Source organism: Lactuca sativa, chromosome 4, assembly GCF_002870075.4.
Source record: "Lactuca sativa cultivar Salinas chromosome 4, Lsat_Salinas_v11, whole genome shotgun sequence".
NCBI classification, from domain to species: domain Eukaryota; kingdom Viridiplantae; phylum Streptophyta; class Magnoliopsida; order Asterales; family Asteraceae; genus Lactuca; species Lactuca sativa.
The window spans coordinates 169,496,353-169,502,635 of record NC_056626.2 but is presented as its reverse complement, the minus strand read 5'-3'; the positions used below and the strand labels follow the sequence as shown (position 1 = coordinate 169,502,635).

Here is a 6,283-nt window from a genome sequence, read left to right as displayed (position 1 = left end):
GAGACTACAAAAAGCCAACACAACCCTGGTTCTTTCTTTCTTTCTTGATTATCTCAATTTTTTTCAATGTCGGTTTGTTGAGATTAAAAAAACGATTTAACAAGAAGCAAACGTAAAGGATTTTAATAGGATCTAGCTGATTAGAGAATGTTTCAATAACTCTTATGCTTAAAGAGTATCATACCATTAAATTTCTAACAAAAAAAATTATATATTCACTAAAGTCCCAATATTTTGAACGATTTGACAAAAAAGTCCTAAGGTTTATTTTTTTGACAGTAAAGTCCTAATTGACGATTTGACAAGAAAGTCCTAAATTTTATTTTGTTGACAAAAAAGTCCTAATTACCGGCTAACCGGGAAAAAAGGGTAAAAGTGTAAAAAATTGCCGGTAATTTGATAAAGTTTAGAACTTTCTTGTTAAATTGATGAAAATATTGGCATTTAGTGTATATATCCCTAAAGAAAAAAACCCCAAATCGACATGGAGGGTTTGATTTTCTCGCTTCCTCCTCTAATTGTTGGTAAAATTATGTCGCTTTTTTTGTTCTTTGTTCGCATTTTTCTTTTATGTTGGAACAATCGAAGCTCCTCCGGTCCACATGTAATCTGTGATCATAATCATTACTCTAAACCTACAGCTAATGTCTTATTCGCTTCAAGGTTCTCTTCCCGATTCTTCTCCGATAAAGATGAATCAGGTATAAATAAGTTTATATCAGTTGTAAGTAAGCCTTCACCTTCAAAATTTGAAATAATTTATTGTATGTATAGGAGATTAGGCTCTGTTTTGAATTCAGAATATTTGTTGCAGTTAAGGAGTTGAAATTCACTGAGATATGGGAGAGGTTTAAGCAAGATTGCCTAGAGAAAGATAACTGACTTTTATATCCAAGTGAAGCTTTGGTTTTAGCTTCTTGGCTGGAGGAAGAAAAGGAAGCAGGAAAAGGCAAAATAGGTAAAGCATTTAATATAAAACTTATACATCTAATTATCACTTTTCATGTTAACATAAATCTTTTTTAGATCTCATGTTTTAATGTATAGAATGATTGTTTGCAGGTTCTTTCTGGCATATGATCTTTACTAAACCGGAGGTGGTTTCATGTAATGTAAGTATACATCTATAGTTGTTGACAAATAAAAAACTCCTGAAACATTCGTAGTATATATCACTTAAACTACTAAAATGAGTGTTTTTTGTAGATGATTTCATTTCTTAAGAATCCGATAGACAAATGCTTTTTGTCAGGTAGATAATGTGTATTTTTTATTATTATTTATATATGAATGATTAATTGCTGAGTTTAGGCAACAAGATCAGCTTAAGGGAGCAAAAGTGCATGAGAGCAAATACACAACCCTTCCCAACGTACTAAAGTCAGTAAATACAAACAATTACTAATTTCCTTTTTTGCTTAATAACAAATTTTACTATAACTTTATAATTACTCCCTGAATAACTAAAAATAGCTAAAAAAGAAATAGGACGAAAGTGTATTCTAACGCTTGATCATTTTATTATTTGGATCTTCATTTTTTATTTTGTAAACATATTAAATTCATTAGTAATTTTTAATGTTAAGAAATGAAGAGAAAATGCTATATTTGTTTGTATTTTGGATGCAAGGGTATTTTAGGCAAATGTATAATTGGGTGACATTCAATTTGTATATTGGTAAAAAAATTTTGTAAATTTGTCAAGTGGATCATAAATGGTATGGCAGTAATTGGATCTTTAATTCTTTATTATTAGGAGGTGATTAGGTGATTTTTCGAGTAAAGGGCAATTTGGTCAAAACTGAAAAATCCCGGACATGATAGATAGATAATATATTGTATATAGACAACATATACATTACAGCCTTAATCTGAATGAACATGGTGTAATCCATACAAATGTAGGCAATGTACTTTTTTGAAGTAATTAGAGGAATGGAATGTTGAATATGAAAGGAGAATACAAACATGGGATTAGGCCATTTTATATATTTATGTGAGTTTCTGTTAACTTTTCTTATGTGATTCATTACTTACTTTACCATGTGATTGAATTTGCATGAGCAGATTTGCGCTTGGAATGGAAAGGACATCATCTTCAAGCAAACTAAATATTTGTTTCCATATAATATAATACTGTCTCTTAGTGCGAAATTGATGGAATGAAAAAGATTTTCATTATTCTTGCATTTTCCCCAAAATTGAATCGAAAGGTATTCATGAATTTGTTAATTATATTCCTAATGCAACTATATATTTTATATTAATTTTAATTGTGGAGTGAATAAAACAATTTGTAGCTTACCAACATACTATGCATATGTCAGCTTTCAAGGTCATATTTCTTCTTTTTTTAACTCTTCAATTTTTTTTTCTTTTTTATTTATTTTAATTTTTCTTAAATTTTATATACTATTTTCTAACAATATTATAAAGAATTGATTGAACATTGTAATCTCATGTTTGTATAATTTCAGAAAGATAACTTCCAACTACAACAGCCACACCAGAAGATTGGATTAAACGGATACAGTTGCTATTTGGGCAAAATCGGGAAAAAAAATTCGGCTAAGTTTCAGATATATCCTTCTCAAATAATGCATGCTCAATGTAGATACTACTAGAACAAATTACTCTACCTCTACTACTTTTTTATCGTATAACAGTGGAGATTAAACAGCTCCAAGGGCAAGATGGTCATTACAACAGGTCAAAATCGAATCATATGAGTGTTTTTGCAGTTTACTATTAATTTATTAACGATTTCTTAAGGTTTTTTTTTTGTTTTTAGTTTTTGGATACGGACAACCATTGAAACATATAGTCGAAGGGAAATCATGCATCAGTGCTCAGATTACACACATATATATTGGCTCTGAAATTATATTAATGCAAAAAATAGCAACATACTTATATTTATTTGTGTTCTATGTCTTTCTATTACGACATTGTATTGTTTATTGTAGGGGCAATTTGGTATAATGGGATGCATCAAGAAATAGATGTAGTTTATGCTACATTTGTGAGATAGCAATGTACTTTTGTCGTCAAAAAATGGTCTATAAAGCTTAATAAGTTTCATGAAAATGATTGTGAAACTTATAATATTTTGCATCAGTAACAATAACCCTTCCGACCCATGCGAAGCATGGGCAACCTTACTAGTTATTATTATTTTACTAGTTGATGGAAATGTTTCGTCGTCCAAAAGTTAGTGACACAAGTTACGTTCCCGTTATAAAATATAGATTTACCAATAGACGTGAGTTCATCATTTTAAAAAACTTTATTCATAATGTTTTATAATTTATTATACAAACTTATTTAATGCTGCTCTTAGTTAATAATAATATAATTAATTTTTTTAAACAGTAAATTTAACCCACTCCTAAACTACTCTTTAAATCTACCTATGCCCACAACTTGACTTAAACCCTCAACCTCAAAAAGAAAGAACAACATTGGATACCGCTGGTCTAAAAGCTCTTTGGTAGTGACAAAATTATATTTATATTGATGAGTTAATAGGTGAGCAATATTAGGATGTCAGTGGTATCTGGTGTTGCCACTTTTCTTGAGGTTGATGGCTAGACATATGTGGAATTAAGGTGTAGTTTATGAGTAGATTATATTTACCGTTTCAAAAAAATCATGACCTTTCTTTTATAAAAATTAATTACACTAATATATTTGTAAGGGTATTTTAATCATTTAAAGCAGAAATAATTTTTTTAAAAGTTAAAAAGAAAAAAAAAGACGGGGTTTGTTGTTAAAATTTATTTGTCTCTTAGATTGGAGGCCTCGAGTTTTAATCTAGGTGTAACACCCAAAATCAGAAAGACCAAGAAAGAAAAGAAAACCCTAAGTCAAATGGGTCAACTCGTCGAGTCCAAGGAGGAACTCGACGAGTCGGAGCGGGAACCGGGGGATCGGGTAAGTGACCAACTCGGCGAGTCGGCCTCATGGATTCGGCGAGTCCGGTCTGAAGAGGGAAACCCTAAATTTGGGACTTTGGGCACTATTTATGCATCTTATTCTCTCCATTAGGGTTCCTTTACAACCCCTCTCACCCAGAACACCAAACCCTAGCCACCATATCCGTTTTTGGAGCAAGATCTAGCCTTGGAGAAGTAATTTGCAAGCTTTTAAGAAGAAGAAGAAGAAGGAGTTGGGAGGTCCCAGGGAGAAGCTTGTTGGTCCAGGATTAGCTTCTCAACCTCATCATTTTCTGGTAATAAATCTCTCACCTTGGGTATTGTACCTCTAGATCTGGTTTGCCCCCAAATGGGTGGTTTCGAGCTCAAAAACCATAAATTCGTAATGATGAAGCAGTTGTATCGGTTCATATTGTAGATCTAGACATCCTTGAGTTCCAGGAGCTCAAGAAAGACATCTTTTGGGAAGCCATGACCTCGTTCTAGCCAAATAGCCTCCTTGATAGTTAAATTTTAGTGTTTTGGCTTCATTGCATCATAGACACACGTAAAGTTAGCAACTTTACGTGTTCAGATAGTCTTAGAAAACCAGATCTATTGTTTGGAGCAAAGGAGAAGCTCTGTGACTCGAAATTATGGAAATGCACGTATGGACTCGGTGAGTCTGGGAGATGACTCGTCGAGTCGGGCTAGATATCAGACTTGAGTCGCGTAGTAACTCGGCGAGTCACATGGGTAGACTCGGCGAGTTGGATGAAGATAGGCAGGAACTCGACGAGTTGAAGAACAACTCGGCGAGTTTGTTGAAGATTGCCTTGGACTCGACGATTCTGTTCTTGGACTCGGTGAGTCAAGTCGTGAAACCCTAAACCCTTCGAGTTAAGACTCGAATCAGTGAGTTGAGTGGAGACTCAGTGAGTTGGACAGGACTGGACTCGGAAATCAGTAGACTTGGCGAGTCGAGAAGGAAAGGGTTTTTGAGCTTATGAACTCGGTGAGTCAGTAGACTGACTCGACGAGTAGGGTCAACCTGGAAGGTTGACTTTGACCAGGACTTTGACTTTGACTAGAGTTGACTTAGTTTGACTGTTGAAGGGCAGTTTGGGACTAAATGTTATATTTGGTATTAGTAGATCGGGGAGTCATTGGAGTAGCAGTTCGGGAGTTGTCAGATAGCAGTTAGAAGGGTATCAGCCAGAACTCCAGCAGTGCAGGTGAGTTTCCTTCCAGTAGGAACGGGTCTAAAGCCACAATGTCGACCCGTTTAGTTAGCTGTAGTTCTGGACTTCGGTCCGATGCAGTAGTTCAGTATGCTTGGTGTCTCTGTGATTCAAGCATGTTTATGTGTTATGTGTTCCGGACTTCAGTCCGATGCAATATGCAGTATATGTGTTTATGCTATGCTATGTTCAGTCAGTTCCGGACTTCGGTCCGATGCAGGGGATAAGGTCCCAGTCAGTCCGGGCTTCGGCCCGATGCAGTTTCCGGACTTCGGTTCGATGCAGGGGGCAAGGCCCCAGTCAGTCCGGGCTTCGACCCGATGCAGTTTTCGGACTTCGGTCCGATGCAGGGGGCAAGGCCCCAGTTAGTCCGGGCTTCGGCCCGATGCAGTTTCCGGACTTCGGTCCGATGCAGGGGGCAAGGCCCCAGTTAGTCCGGGCTTCGGCCCAATGCAGTTTCCGGACTTTGGTCTGATGCAGTAGGCAAGGCCCAGTATGTGCTTTATATGTTATTGTATGGTATGTGGTAGATTGGGGGAGCTCACTAAGCTTCGTGCTTACAGTTTTCAGTTTTGGTTTCAGGTACTCAGTTTTCAAAAGAGGAGCTCGGGAAGATTGCAATGCACACACCATAGCTAGTCAGCCTGGGATGTTTTACTCAGATAATACGAATATGTTTTAAACTAATACTCCGGATTTACGTTAAGAATTATGTTATGGTTTGACAATCATGGTTTAAGTAATGTTATTTAAACGAAATTTTTAGACTGTACTTTTGGGATGTTACACTAGGCGTTTGACGATTTTGTGATACTAACTTCTAACCATTAACCCCGTCGTCTAAAATATGATATTAGGTTTATGGAAAATGAAAATAAAATAAAATAAAATAAAATGTATTAAATTTGTGGATTTACAAATAAAAACGAGAATAAAAAATTTATTCAAAATTTATTTGAAATTTTTTAATAATGTTATTTATATTATTATATTATAAAAATAATATTATTATTGTTTCTATTACCTTAATAAAAATTAAGTTTAAAATTACTAATTTTTAATAAATTTAGGAATAAAAATGTTATTAAATAATAAAACAGATTAGATTATAATGAATTTAAGTAAAAA

General features: G+C 34.6%; 1 long non-coding RNA gene across 8 annotated transcripts; it reads left to right on the top strand.

Moving 5' to 3' along the window:
* The first annotated feature begins 464 nt into the window (after positions 1-464).
* Positions 465-3,019, top strand: LOC111906853 (uncharacterized). Of its 8 annotated transcripts, XR_002855361.3 has the most exons (7): positions 471-701; positions 815-958; positions 1,063-1,380; positions 2,068-2,213; positions 2,301-2,335; positions 2,478-2,709; positions 2,792-3,019. It is a non-coding gene; the product is annotated as an uncharacterized LOC111906853 (long non-coding RNA). The 8 variants fall into 8 exon arrangements; XR_008231736.1 differs by having other exon boundaries at positions 465-524; positions 642-701; positions 2,068-2,709; XR_008231737.1 differs by having other exon boundaries at positions 469-701; positions 1,063-1,112; positions 1,207-1,380; positions 2,068-2,709.
* Positions 3,020-6,283: the final 3,264 nt, after the last annotated feature.